Genomic DNA, 13970 nt, shown 5'->3' with positions numbered 1-13970 from the left:
CGCGATACTAATACCAAGAAGCCTCGCACCCTAATCTTCAGATTATTACGGTGGCAGGACAGATCGGCAATTCTCAAAGGGGCACGCAAAGCATATCCAGTGAAGCATGCCACCAACACCACTCTTCTTTTCTTCCCTGACTTCAGTCCGACTACAACAGCAAAGAGGAAGAGTTTCTCTCTTGTCATGAAGAAGGCTACGGCTATGGGCCTGGAACCATTCCTCATTTACCCCGCCGTGATGAAGATAGAGCACGGTGGTAAGAAGATGGCATTCGAATCCCCTCAACTGGCAGAAGATTTCATTAACTCCCTGCCGCGAAAGCTGAATCCTGCAACGTCGCAGTGTGTTGATGGGGCCCCCGCTTTTCCTCCCGATCTAAACAGCGCGGCCAACGACGCTGGCAATCAGCATGCAGGAGAAGGCAACTTAGTGGACATGAATGACTGAACGCCGGTTAGTTGACCTGTTTTAGTTGCAGCAGGCCTCAACTAGGTTGACGGCAGGATCACTTTCATGGGTTAAGGTTGGTTACATTTAATTTAGCGACTTGCTTCGCCCCTACCGGGGGTACTTTTTATTTATTTATTTATTTTTGTATTTTATCTTATCTTATTTTGTGTATGTATGCATGTGTATGTATGTATATGTGTATGTGTTTATATATGTATATGCATGTGTATGTGTATGTGCATGTATGTATATATTTATATATATGTATTTTTTTTTTTTTTTTTAATTATTTATTTTACTTTTCTTTGAGCTTATCATGGTCACATATTTGCTGGCTGTTGTTACTGTACGTATATAAGGTACATTTGTATTATTTTATTTTGTTTTTGTTGCAAATATTCATATTTTATATTCTTTTTTTTCTTTTTTTTCTTCTCGCTAAATAAGATAATTTCACTCAGTCGGGAGGGTGTGGGATATACTTACCCACTTAATTTCCGTTGACTATGTGTGCACGTCTGACCCTCAAGTTTTTTGTGTTGGAGTGGAAGGACCGGTTACGAATCAATCAGAAGTTTGTGTTTTAGCAGACCTATGGAGGGAGCTCTGTGCGGTCTGCACCAGTTTTTGTATATAGTTTTTTCCTCCCCTGTCCCCTCCTTTGCAGACATATCTCTATGCAAAGTTATAATTCCAGTAGCATTAGTGAAACATTGCAGTACCTGGCAGGGGTATGGTGGCCTTGTATTTTACTACACACTGACGTTCCTCTCTTGCTATCTTCACATTGGGACCATTCTTGGACACTTGCTACCATTGATTATTCTGTCACTTAACGTTAATGGTCTTAACTCCGCTATTAAGCGGACACGTGTCCTTGAGTACCTATACCGTAAAAACGCTGACATTGCTTTAATCCAAGAAACACATCTGAAACAAGGTGATGTGGCACGTTTTCAAAACAAACACTACAAACTACTAGCTTCGTCCTCTGCCCCAAATAAAACCAAGGGTGTCTGTATCTTGCTGAAGAGAAAATTCGACCTTACTACCAGGTATAGCACGAGTGATGAAAACGGCCGGCTGGCACTTGTAACTGGCAGTATCTTAAACCATAAACTGGTATTCATATCTGTATACTGTCCAAATGAGCCAGACAGGGACTTTTTTACTTATATTGCCAATACACTATTAGAATACAATGATTATTCCATAGTGTTGGGTGGAGACTTCAATGCTGTCGTCAACCCAGTTTTAGATAAATCTCATCCAGATGCAGTAGCTAATCTCTCATCTTCTCTGTTGAATACACTTATAAAAGATCTTAATCTCATCGACCTTTGGCGGATGCAGAATTTCGACATTAGGGATTATACATTCTTTTCTAATAGACATAAGACATTCTCTAGGATAGACTACGTTTTTGTTAGTCCTTCCTTAGTTTCAGGTGATACATCTATTTCTATTCAGCCAATCTTGATATCGGATCATTCAGCTTTGTTATGCTCTGTCGATCTGCCCAATTTAAAGAATAGGGCCCCCAGGTGGCGCTTTAATACGTCCCTATTAACAAACTCTACCTTTCTCAGCCTGCTTAAGCTCCAGCTGAAGGATTTTTTGGATATCAACGCTAATGAGGATATCAACCCACAAGTCTTATGGGAGACTACAAAATGTTTCATTCGTGGCTTTTCCATCTCATTCTCCTCCATGTTGGCAAAAACAAAACGTGCTCAGGTGTCCAATCTAGAAAATCAGGTGGAATCTTTACAGAATCTGCAAAAACTAAGCCGGTCAGACGATCAGTCTACACTCCTAGCTTCACTAAAAGAAGAATATGATGCAATAACCTTGTCCAAAGCAGAGTTCATCTTGCATAGAACTAGACAGAAGTACTATTAACACCACTTTCTCGTCATTTTTTGTAAATCTGTATAAATCAGATATCAATTTTAAGGATACTATCTGTAATAGCTTTCTCGAGAATCTGGATCTACCTCATATTCCACAAGCAGATCAGGATGAGCTAGAGGCCCCATTAACTCTAGATGAGCTGCATAGAGCGCTGAAAGACCTTAACAAAGGTAAATCACCTGGACTGGATGGCCTTCCGCCAGAACTATTTCTAGAACTTTGGGATACAATAGGCTCGCTCATGCTCGGCTCATTTAATTTTGCAATCCGGAACGGGTCTTTCCATAGAGACCAGAAAACAGCACTTATTACCCTTCTCTTAAAAAAGGGAAAGGACCCTCTTGAGTGCTCTAGTTTCAGACCGATATCTCTGCTCACAACTGATCTTAAAGTATTTGCAAAAGCTCTCGCATTGCGCCTGGAAAGAGTTATCCATGTTTTGGTCAATGCAGACCAGACAGGATTTATCCGAGGGCGGCTTGCATCTGATAACATAAGACGGCTGTTGCACATCATAGATGCTGCTAACAGCTATCAAAATCCATGTGCAGTATTTTCACTTGATGCAGAAAAAGCCTTTGATAGGCTAGAGTGGGACTATATGTGGATGGTATTAAAACACTTTGGGTTTAAGCAGAAATTTGTTGCTATGATTCAAACACTATATCACTCACCTCTTGCTAGTGTCTTAACAGGGGACCTGGTCTCTCCCCCTTTCACGCTGCAGCGTGGAACGAGGCAGGGTTGCCCTCTCTCTCCTCTCCTGTTCTGCCTCTCTCTAGAGCCCTTAGCACAAGCCATTAGACAGTCCACGATTTCTCCCATAAGAATTGGTGGTCATAATCATATCATATCTCTATATGCGGATGATATTATTCTGTTTTTGGACAACTATGAGACGTCCATCCATCCATTGATTAAAAACTTTGACCATTTCAGCTCTCTATCTGGCTACAAAATAAACTGGTCGAAATCTGCTTTGATGCCTTTGAACGATAAAGCTACGAAAGTTTCCTTACCCGGTTGTGTTCAGATCAAAAGCACCTTTACTTATCTGGGCATTTCAATTCATAATAGTATTCCAAAGATAATCAAGGAGAATTTTACTACTATGCTAAATAAGATCAAATCCGACTTTCAAAGATGGGACAATTTAAAAACTTCACTTCAGGGTAGAATCAACACAGTAAAGATGAACATACTGCCACGGCTTAATTTCCTTTTTTTTATGTTGCCACTCTCTCCTCCTCTAACTTATTTTAAAGACATACACTCTGCGGTGTCTAAATTTATTTGGAATGGCAAAAGGCCTAGGATACGTTTGTCAACATTGCAGCGGCCCAAATTGTTTGGTGGCCTGGCAGTACCAAACTTTGAGTTTTATTACTGGTCATTCCAAATCAGGGCGCTTAGTACGTGGGTCAACCCAGAGACTACTACTGCGTGGAAAATGATCGAATCCGCCAAGGCAGCACCGCATAGACTACAAGATCTTCTGTTTGCTAATGTTCCCGCCAATACGTGTCACGGGTAATGGGGGAAATACAGACTCAGTCGCGGAGCTCTGGATGCGAAGCAAACAGTGCGTTTATTTACAGTGCTCAAAAACAGTCACAAAGCGAAGTACAAAAATCCAACGGTGATCATCTCCAAATTCCCAGTGGTGTGCAGGTGAGTCTCCCAAGTGATTATCTGAGTGTGTTTCTCCTCTGAGGGCTTAATCCAGCGGACTCCTTCTCTCCAACCTTCTGCTCCGTATCACTTCCTCCTATAAACAAGTGACAACAGCTACAGGTGAGAAGGGTAGCCGGCTAAGGCTATGTTAAAAGTAAGAAAACACTCTTTACTACCGAGCCTCCAGTACAATCCAGCGTCGACTGCCATCCGGACACATAGTTAAGTACCTCAGTCCACAACAAGGATGATCAGTGACAGCTGGATGGCAAATTAGGTGCAGGTGTGTCAGCCACTGGGTGGAGGAGGAGAGAGAGAGAAGCACACACATACACACACAGACAGGTCGCTCCGGGAAGGACTGTCCGACCATGACAGTACCCCCCCTCTAACGGGAGCCCCCGGGCAACCCACGAAACTTGTCAGGGTGCCGACGGCGGAACTCTCTCACCATAGCGTGGTCGAGAACCGCAGACCGCGGCACCCAGGAACGCTCTTCCGGACCGTACCCCGCCCAATCCACCAAAAACTGGAAGCCCCTACCGCGGCGCCTGGCATCCATTATGCGAGTCATGGAATACGCCAGAGCGCCAGCGATATCCAGGGCGGGTGGCGGGGGCCCGGGAGGCGGGCACAACGGGCTGGTCCGGACCGGCCTAATTTGAGAAACATGAAACACGTCGTGTACCTTCATGTTGCGCGGGAGGGCCAGTCGGACAGTCACTGGATTCAGGATGGCTTGCACAGAAAAGGGTCCAAGGAACCGGGGAGCCAGCTTCTTGGACTCAGTCCGCAGAGTGATGTTCTTAGAGGAAAGCCACACCTGCTGGCCCACCCGATAGGCCGGTGTAGGGACGCGGCGGCGGTCAGCCAGTCTCTTGTTTTGAGCACTCGTACGCAGCAGTGCCGCTCGAGTTGCCCGCCAGATCCGTCGACAGCGCCTCATGTGATGTTGCACGGAAGGCACGGCCACCTCTCCCTCCGTGATGCAGAGGAGCGGGGGTTGATACCCCAGGGACGCCTCGAAGGGAGAGACACCCGTAGCGGCCGACGTGCTAGAGTTATGGGCGTATTCGGCCCACGCCAACTGCTCACTCCATGACGACTGGTTGGAGGAAACGACGCAGCGCAGCATGGCCTCCAGCTCCTGGTTCGCTCGCTCAGTCTGCCCATTAGTCTGCGGGTGGAACCCAGAGGACAGGCTGACCTGGACCCCCAGCTCGGTACAAAACATCTTCCATACCCGCGAGGTGAACTGGGGCCCACGGTCAGAAACAATGTCCAGAGGAATGCCGTGAAGGCGGAAAACATGTTGGGTCAAGAGCTGGGCAGTCTCTAGAGCGGTGGGAAGTTTGGTAAGGGCAACAAAATGGGCAGCCTTAGAAAAACGGTCAACGATGGTGAGTATAACAGTTTTACCAGAGGACGGAGGGAGGCCAGTGATGAAGTCCAGAGCGACGTGCGACCACGGCCGGCTGGGGACAGGCAGTGGTCTGAGGAGTCCCGATGGAGGGGAGTTGGACGTCTTATTTCGGGCGCACACAGGACATGCGGCCACATACTCCCGGACGTCCTGAGAGAGAGAGGGCCACCAAAACAGCCTTTGTAAGAAGGTGACAGTTCGGTTCCTGCCCGGATGGCAGGTAAACCGTGCGGTGTGTGCCCAGTGGATGACCTTACCCCTGACCGCTGAGGGAACGTACAATCTACCTGCTGGACCGGTGCCGGGGTCGGGTTCTTGTCGCTGAGCATCTTGGACCACCCTTTCTATCTCCCAGGTGAGGGTCCCCACGATGCATGAGGCTGGCAGAATGGGTTTCTCCTTCTCCTCAGGGTCCGTGTCTGGCGCGAACTGGCGCGACAAGGCGTCTGGCTTCGTATTCCGGGACCCGGGCCTGTAGGTGATGGTTAGGTTAAACCGTGCAAAAAACAGTGCCCACCTGGCCTGTCGGGCATTCAGGCGCTTAGCCGCTTGGAGGTAGGCGAGGTTCTTGTGGTCCGTCCACACGATAACAGGATGTTCGCTCCCCTCCAACCAGTGCCGCCACTCCTCCAGCGCCAACTTGATGGCAAGAAGCTCCCGGTCGCCCACGTCATAATTCCTTTCAGCCTGAGTGAGCCGACGGGAGAAAAAGGCACAGGGGTGTAATTTACCTGCCTTGCGCTGAGAGAGAACCGCCCCAACTCCAGAATCAGAAGCGTCCACCTCCACCACGAACGGCAGGGCGAGGTCAGCCTGGGCCAGGATGGGGGCCGAGGCAAACAAGCTCTTGAGACGGTCGAATGCTTGCTGAGCCGCTGGAGACCACTGGTGCGGCTGTTTGGGCGACGTGAGTTGGGTAAGAGGCAATGCCACCTTACCGAAGTCCCGGATGAAGCGTCTGTAGAAGTTGCTGAATCCCAGAAAACTTTGCAACTTCTTCCGAGTGCTGGGCACAGGCCACTCCAACACAGCTTTGACCTTTGATCTGCTCGCAACCGGCCCTGTTCAATGATGAAACCCAGAAAAGAGACAGTTGAGGCATGAAACTCACATTTCTCCGCTTTACAAAACAGCCGATTCTCCAGCAGGCGGTGCAACACCAGTCTCACATGCTTAACATGCTCAGCTCTGGACCTGGAGAAAATCAGAATGTCATCAAGGTAAACGAACACGAAGTGGTTTAAAAAATCTCGTAGGACGTCATTTACCAGGGCTTGGAAAATGGCAGGGGCGTTAGTGAGTCCGAACGGCATTACCAGGTACTCGAAGTGGCCCAGATGGGTGTTGAAGGCCGTCTTCCACTCGTCCCCCTCGCGGATGCGGACCAGGTGATAAGCATTGCGGAGATCAAGTTTGGTGAAATGGGTGGCTCCTTGAAGGAGTTCAAAAGCTGAGGTGAGCAGAGGTAGAGGATATTTGTTTTTGATAGTGATCTTGTTCAGTCCCCGATAGTCAATGCAGGGGCGTAGGGACGCATCTTTCTTTTTAACAAAAAAGAAGCCTGCACCCAAGGGAGAGGTGGAGGGACGGATGATGCCTGCTGCCAGGGAGTCTGTGATGTAGCGCTCCATAGACTCGCGCTCAGGTTTCGAGATACTGTAGAGTCGGCTAGTGGGCAAGGGGGCGCCTGAGAGCAAATCAATCCCGCAGTCGTACGGACGATGGGGGGGCAGCGATTGGGCCCCGTCTTTGCTAAAGACTCGACCTAGATCATGATATTCGGCTGGCACGGTTGACAAGTCGAGGCGAGAGGGCGGCCCCGCAAGATCGTCTGACATGCAACCCGGCACAGCAGAGCGTAAACACTGCTCATGGCAACGGGTGCTCCACCCTACGATACATCCCTTGGCCCAATCAATCTGTGGATTGTGTCGCTGGAGCCAGGGGAATCCCAAAACTAAGGGTGTGTCAGGTGCCTTGAAGAGAAACAGGAACATCTGTTCAGTGTGGTTGCCGGAGAGAGTGAGTGTGATTTCTTGAGTGCGGTGAGTGACAGCGGCTAAAGGCCTGCCATTAAGCGCTGACACCTGGAGTGTTTCCGGGAGAGGAACAACAGGCAAACCCATCTTGTGGGCCAAAGCCTCATCCAAAAAACTTTGTTCAGCTCCTGAGTCTATTAGTGCAACACAAGAATGGGTGCGGGAAAGAAACCATAATTTAGCAGGGCAGCTGAGGTGGAGGAATGTATTCACCGGCGCACCCGTCAGTATCCCCACCTTTACTGACGGGCTGAGTCTTTTAGCCGTGAGGGACAGGAGTCCGCGAAATGCCCCTTCTTCCCGCACACAAAACACTCACCCACCAGTTGTCTTCTGCTCCGGGTGAATTTAGTCCGTCCGAGCTGCATGGGTTGCTCCTCGTCAGCAGGTGAGTCCGTTCCCTCCTCTCTCCACTCGAGAGAGGAGAGTCCAGTCGAAACTCCTACGACCCCTACTGACCATCGCCCATCTCCAGTCCGCCTGCCAAACTCCCGCATATGGTCGTCTAGACTGATACACATGTTAACCAGGGCACTTAACGATTTAGGAAGCTCTTTAGTGGCCAACTCACGTTTGACATTCTCGTTTAAGCTGTTTAGGAATGCTCCTCGGAGCGCCTTCTCCTCCCAACCCGTCTCCTCGGCCAGGATCCAAAAGTCCACGGAGAAGTCTGCCACGCTTCGCCGGCCCTGCTTTAAAGTAAACATGCGATGAGCAGCACTGTCAGGGTTAGAGCCTTTGTCAAACACACACCGAAATTTGCTCAAAAAATCACTATATGAGATGGAGGATTGGGCGCTCAGGACTGCTTGAGCCCAGAGTAGCGCTCGTCCGGTCATGAGCTCCACCATGAGGGTGATCTTGGCGATATCAGAGGCATAAGCTCGAGTCTGCTGCCTAAAAATCAGAGAGCATTGAGCCAAAAACCCCCGGCTCTTGTCCAACTCTCCACTGAATTTTTCAGGTATAGGGAACGTGTGTTCTCGCTGAGGCGGAGGCGGAGATGGGGGAAGGGGACAGGCCGCCGCTATATTTAGAAGCTCCACTGGTGGTTGTGGTGGTGTACTGGGCTCTGGTGGTTGAATGGGTGCCCTAGGTGTAGCAAGCAACATACCTTTCAGTTCAGATACCACCTGTAGTAGCGCGGACTGCTCCTTGGCCACATGCTGCAGCATCTGTTCATGCCGCTCCAACCGTTCAGCTTGAAGCGCGAGCTCGCGCTGGACGGGGGTTGAGTCCGCTGAGTCCATAGCTGGCTGGATTGTTCTGTCACGGGTAATGGGGGAAATACAGACTCAGTCGCGGAGCTCTGGATGCGAAGCAAACAGTGCGTTTATTTACAGTGCTCAAAAACAGTCACAAAGCGAAGTACAAAAATCCAACGGTGATCATCTCCAAATTCCCAGTGGTGTGCAGGTGAGTCTCCCAAGTGATTATCTGAGTGTGTTTCTCCTCCGAGGGCTTAATCCAGCGGACTCCTTCTCTCCAACCTTCTGCTCCGTATCACTTCCTCCTATAAACAAGTGACAACAGCTACAGGTGAGAAGGGTAGCCGGCTAAGGCTATGTTAAAAGTAAGAAAACACTCTTTACTACCGAGCCTCCAGTACAATCCAGCGTCGACTGCCATCCGGACACATAGTTAAGTACCTCAGTCCACAACGAGGATGATCAGTGACAGCTGGATGGCAAATTAGGTGCAGGTGTGTCAGCCACTGGGTGGAGGAGGAGAGAGAGAGAAGCACACACATACACACACAGACAGGTCGCTCCGGGAAGGACCGTCCGACCATGACAATACGCTCTACAACAACAACGAATTTGGACCTATCATTGCCAACTCTATACAGGTATGGAGGAAGATAGAACGGCGGCTGGGTGCTCCAGTTAAATTTTGTAAAAGCTCACCACTCTGGCATAATTTAAAGTTACTATGTGGCAGCTGACCATTTGTTCAACCCTCTTGGTTCTCACTCGGGATAAACCTTTTTGATGATCTATTCAACGCCCAAGGCCTTTGCTCATTTCAGGACTTAAGGACACGTTTCTCTCTTCCTGCATCTTCTTACTTTGTATATCTGCAGCTCAGATCAGCTTTAAAAGCATATGGTGTCCCCTGGGACTCTCCTCTTCCTCTCATCCCATGTTGGACTGGATCCTGCCTAAATCTGGCAGACCCTCTGTTTCCAAAATCTACAACAAATTAGCTGAACATGGTATGAAGTCCCTGCCCATTGAATCTATTTGGGTCAGGGAACTGGGAGAACTACAGGTTAATATAGACTGGGATACAGTGTGGTCTAATCTGAGTTTGACTTCTAAGAACCTGGCGCATCAATTAATTCATTTCAAAACCATACACAGAACATACATTACGCCCTATAGGAGGTTCCAGATGAAACTACAGGCTACGACGTATTACTGTCACATCTGCAATGATTCATCACCTGGCACGTTTTTGCACATGTTTTGGGACTGTCCTGTGGTATCCGATTTTTGGGTCTTTGTGAACTCTGTGTTATCTGAGGTACTGGAAGTTTTTTATGTTCCCAATCCTGGTCTTTGTCTCCTTAATGATACCTCTGAAATCTCCTTAAAACAAATGGAATGCAAAATGTTGTTCGCTGGATTTACATCCGCAAAGAAGACTATTATAAAGCAATGGTTCTGTCCTGACATTTGTATGGAATCATTCTGGAGACGATGTCTTATCCGTGTTATTGGTTTTGAACATACCACAGCAAAATTAAATAAAGCTCGACCCACGACTGTTGACGCTTGGAAAATCTTCTCATCCAGAGTTATCTCCTGGAAGAGGCAATAATTGGTTTTAACTTTGTGTTTTTGTGTCTTTTCTTTGCTGTCCCTATGCCTTGTTTGCTAATGTTTGCTTTGCTACTGCAGTTTACAGTTGTGCTGTATATGTCTGTACCCCCCCCCCCCCCCCCCCCAACCCCGTTTTAAATCAATAAAATGTTGATCACAAAAAAGAAGAAGAGGCAGCTGTGCAGCATAACGACAGAATAACTCCAGCTTTTTGTCTTTTTTTCATTATAGGTAAATTACAGGACAAACTGCATCTCTTCTCAGCTCAATACTAAACGTGTAATATTTTCTCTGAATGAGGGACCATTCCATTTTTTAAGGAGCCGTTGGCAACTCTACTAACCTTATGAATAAAATAAAATTCACTATCAGTAACATCATAGCACCCACCCAGCTGTGTAGAAACTCCGTCATACTAGCTAGCACGCAGTACGAGTAAAATGCTATTTTAACATTGTAAAAAAAATAAATAAATAAAAATTCCAGATTCAGTGTGAGATGTGTTTGCGGTGGTTCCACCAGCTCTGCGTGAAAAGCCCACCACCAGAAGACGTGTTTATTTGTTTCGCTTGTACATAGTTGACACTAAAGGTCCACAGCTAGTGTTCTTTTCACACACATTGTTGAGAACACACATATCTACATATATAGATGTAGATGTTAAATTAAGAAGTCTAAAAAAAGAAAATAGTCTCCAAAGTTACTGTAGTTATTAGTTATACTGTGATTTATTTTGCAAATACACTCTTTCGTGATAGCAACGCCAATGTGCATTATAGATGGGGGGGGGGTCACACATTTTGGCAGCCGATGCCACACAGCTTGATAAAATCTGTACCCCTCCATAACTTTCTGGGAAGAAGAAATCCTCTCCAAAGTTAGTGTAGTTATTTGTACAGTTTAAGGTAAATTGCCTTCCACAAGCCACATTACAATGTCACGAAACTAGTATTATTATTATTTTTATTTATTTATTTATTTATTTATTTTTTTGCCTGTCCCGTTTGGCTCTTTTGCCATCAGAATTATTGTCTAAAGGCGAAGAAAGATGCCCAACGGATTTACTTTACCTAATGGACCATCCCAGCCTTGCCGTAATGGTCCATTTGATTCACCTTTTATTGTTTATTTTATTTTCACTTGCTGAATACGGGACAGACTTGACTGGGGGAAACAAGGGGAGAAAGAAAGAGGGAAAGAAAAAACAGCTGAGAAGAGGGACGGGGGAGAAGGGCAAAAAACAAAAACCAACAGAATAAGCAGAGAAAAAAAATGCATATATCGATCACCTGGATCACCTGTTGAGAAAGAAAAAAGAAAACAAGCAGAAGAAAACAAGAGTAATAGAATAAGCAACATCACAATGATATATGGGAATATGACAGTAAATACTAAATATTAAACATTATTGTGCAGCACGTAAGATCGACAGCACACAGTGTGCTTTGAGGTAGGAGCCAAAAAGGGTGTAGTTTGTGTGTGTGATCACCCGTGTGTACACCTGTGAGCATGGACGCGCTTGTTTTTTTAAAAGGTTCCTTCATGTAATGATCTGCTAGAGGGTGTGGGGAGCCACAGCCCCGTCCTCCAGGGCATGAAGCAGGTATGGAGGAGATCAAAACTCCAGACATCCAGAGGCCCCCAGAACACAAGAAACCAAGGAAGACCAACAGAGGGGCAGCCACGCCACTGTCCCAGAAAGAGCTGAGGAGAGTCCCAGATGAGGGGTTACTCAGCAGCCGCAGAGCAGAAGCCAGGGGGGGTTGCATTGACGCACCCGTGAACTCTGCCGGCAGCCAGCTGGGGCTTGGTCACTCAGTGCCTGAGTGACCAAGCCCCAGCTCGAGAGGCCAGGGGCACCCCACCTCCGAAGTGGCCCGAGCTAACCCCAGGCTCCAGGCCCCGACAAGCGGCCGCCAAGGAGTGAGCCGGTGTGCACCTGGACGCCCATCCCCGGACACAAAGAACCACCAACGCACCGATGTCTGAGGGAGTCCACCACCGGCAGGGGAAGTGGTGGTGGTCTTCACATATCTCGCGCCAAAACTTCTGAACTGGTGGACAGAACCAAAGAGCGTGGATATAATTGTCCAGTGAATTGGTTTGGCAGTGTGAGCAGTTGTTGGTAAACGTAAAGCCCATCTTGAACATCCGATGACCTGTATAGTGCACTCTATGTAATATTTTGTATTGAATTAATTGAAGACTGGGATTTCTAATTAGATGAAAGGTTTTTAAGCAAATGTGAGACCAGAAATTTTGGTCTAAGTTAACTGATAAATCCGCTTCCCATTTTGCAATAGGAAGTGATATTGATTCATCTGTTTTAGAAAGCATTCTGTATATTTTGGATAGTAATTTGGGGGGTTTAAGAGTAAGAAATTGAACCACACTTGGTGGTGTTTGTAGTTCAACTTGACCCGGTTTAAATTTCTTTTTTACTATGGATTTAATTTGTTGATATTCTAAAAATCTTTTCTTGTTGATCCCATATTGTGTAACTAGTCTGTCAAATGAAATACTAGAAGGAACAGAATTTATATGTTCTAAATATTTGATTCCTTTACCACTCCAATCTGAAAAGTTTATCATATTATTGTTTTGTAATATGTCAGGGTTGTTCCAGATAGGTGTACGTTTGCATGGGATTAATGAAGACTTTTTTAGAAACTTCCACCATGCTGTCAGAGAAGAGCTGATGTTGATGCTTTTAAAGCATTCATGTCGTTGGATGTTTGAGCTGATAAATGGTAGATCTGAAATCTCTAGATTATTGCAAAGTGTTTGTTCTACATCTAGCCAAGGTTCATCTAAGAGGGTATGTTTTAGCCAGCCTGTTGGCTAAGAAGTAGTGCTGAAAGTTAGGTAGTTCTAATCCTCTTTTATCCTTGGTCTTTTGTAGTGTTTTTAAGTTTATACGTGGGGGCTTATTTTTCCAAAGGAATTCGGACATACATGAAACTAGAGATCTGAACCAATCTTGTGGCGGTTTATTGGGATCATTGAGAATAAATAATTTATTTTTGGTAAGACCATCATTTTTATAGCGGCAACCCTTCCCATGAGTGATATGGGTAGACATTTCCACCTAGCCAGATCGCCTTCTACCTTCTTTAAAAGTGGGAACTCAATAGTGTGGATGCTTTAAGCATCCACACTATTGAGTTCCTCTTGGGACTTCCGTACACTTTTTGGCACTTAACTACTTCCACAATTTTCAGCCGATTTTCACCGTTCAAATTTTAAACTATTCTGCTATTTCTGCTAATGATGGCTATGTCTTTTGGTATTTTTCACTATTATAGTTTTTAAAATATTAAGCTTAATTTGTCCCATTGAAATGAATGGGAAACTTCTGCAATTCTGCTAAAATTTTCTTGTTTTTGAAACTTAACTACTTCCTCATATTTTCACGTAGAACAACCATTCAAACTTTAAAATGTTCTCAAATTATTGGGCTATTCAGGTATAAATCAGCTTTTTCAAATCTTTTACCGTTTTACTTTTATGCCTCTTAAAGTTTTCAGTTGCAAAATTGTGTAAGAATGACTGTTCTGGCCAATACAGTTAGGAAATTATGGTCATTTGTTTGAGGGGAATCCTCACTATGGTAAATAGACTACAAAAATCCTGTTTCTGTGC

The sequence above is a fragment of the Aulonocara stuartgranti genome (genome assembly GCF_965226115.1).
Source record: "Aulonocara stuartgranti genome assembly, chromosome: 10".
NCBI lineage: Eukaryota > Metazoa > Chordata > Actinopteri > Cichliformes > Cichlidae > Aulonocara > Aulonocara stuartgranti.
The sequence above is the reverse complement of the archived record's forward strand: the minus strand, read 5'-3'. Positions refer to the sequence as shown.